The sequence below is a fragment of the Pinus tabuliformis genome, chromosome 2_2, assembly GCF_031772625.1.
Source record: "Pinus tabuliformis cultivar Carrire ecotype Pingquan chromosome 2_2, CPIR1, whole genome shotgun sequence".
NCBI classification, from domain to species: Eukaryota; Viridiplantae; Streptophyta; class Pinopsida; order Pinales; family Pinaceae; genus Pinus; species Pinus tabuliformis.
In genome coordinates this window covers 858,845,986-858,847,609 of record NC_142300.1, presented here as the reverse complement: position 1 = coordinate 858,847,609, position 1,624 = coordinate 858,845,986, and positions in this window count along the sequence as shown.

Here is a 1,624-nt window from a genome sequence, read left to right as displayed (position 1 = left end):
AAAAGACGAGTCTTCTTTAAGCTCTTTTCAACTGACTCGTAAAATATGAAAAGATTGCCGAGTTTTGGCCTTCCAGGTCGATAAAGTGACCGGAAGAGCTATCCCTCCTCTAGATTTTAATCTTTTTGAGGGATTATTGCACAAAAAGATCGAGCGCTTGTTTTGTTCGGCTCGTTAAAACTATCGAAAACTCATCCTTTCTGTATTGTTTTATACTTTTTCGGACTTAAGGGATTAGATGACGAAAAAGGACTTTTGGAGTTAACTTTATGTACCTTTTCAGACTCTCTAAAAATGAAAAGGACCGAGTTATCCTTATCGTTAGACTCGTTAAAATCATTAAATAGCGACAAACTTGTCTTTAGACGAGAACGAGTTTCCCTATCGCTAGGCTCGTTAAAACATAGCGATGGGCTTGCCCGAAGGGCAGGTTATAGAACAAGCATATGTTATCCTCCTCAAGCTTGACAAAAATAAAGAGGTACTGGTCAGCAATGACTGGAGAAAAATTGGGAGAAACTAAAGAAAAATTTGATGGTAGCAAGTCGCTCTTGAACATGACACTTTTCCTCCGTACCACATTCGGGTTGGGTTGTTTCATTCACCGGTCACATCCATGGTCTCGCCATACCATCCATATTTGGGGTAATGCTACCAATCCATCGCATCAGTGTCGCCATATGTTCAAGAGAAGTCGTTCAGAAAAGTCAACCGTGTCCCATCCACTGCCATACATTATCCTTCATCCTTTCATGACCGCCACCCTGAATCATATGTCACAGATCGTTTTCACCTCCATTAAAATCATTAGCTCCGTTTCGTGTCACTGATGTGGGATTCATTAAGGCCCTCCTTTGACAGATTGCTTCTTGTCAACATCAGCTCATTATCCAAGAAGTTGATCTAGGAACACCCCCTTCAGTACTTTGAAGCTTGCATGCCACAATGGCAAGTTTCTCACTTCCGGCGACAGGTATACATCAATGACCTTCGACCGAAAGATTTTGCGTGGTGTTCGACGCCAAGTCCTTTATTCACACCACGTGAATTGTACTGCAGTACCTTGAGGGTCATTATCATTATCGGTGATTCCTCTCGCGCTTGTTAATGGTTTACATCATTGACCGGTAATCAAGCGATGTCTTTCCATGTTCAACTTCAGAACAATTCTCACATGGATTGACTTGTACTTAGAGTGAATATCGAACGAGTTTGAAGACCCCGGATCTAGTTTCATCCATCCGGGCTGCGATATATATTCAGGAAAGATAAAGACATTGACATGTACATCATTGCAGCAGATAATCATCCTACTCAAAGGATGATAATTTCATCAAAATTATCAGTCTACCATCAGACGATTGTCTGTTCTATGTACAGAAAAATGAATTTATAAAGCTGAGCATGGGAATGCCCACCTCAGTTAGATCATGAAAGCGGTATGAAAAATAATGTATTGTATTGTATTGTATTACAGGTCTCCTCCCAGCATTGGATGAACTTCGGATCCCCCTGATAAAGCATTTCGCCCGATAAACAGCCTCATACTTTAGGGGGCAACTGTTATAGAAATTTTTGTGCCTTACAACATTGAGCATGAAATGTCCATAATCTAAGGGATCCA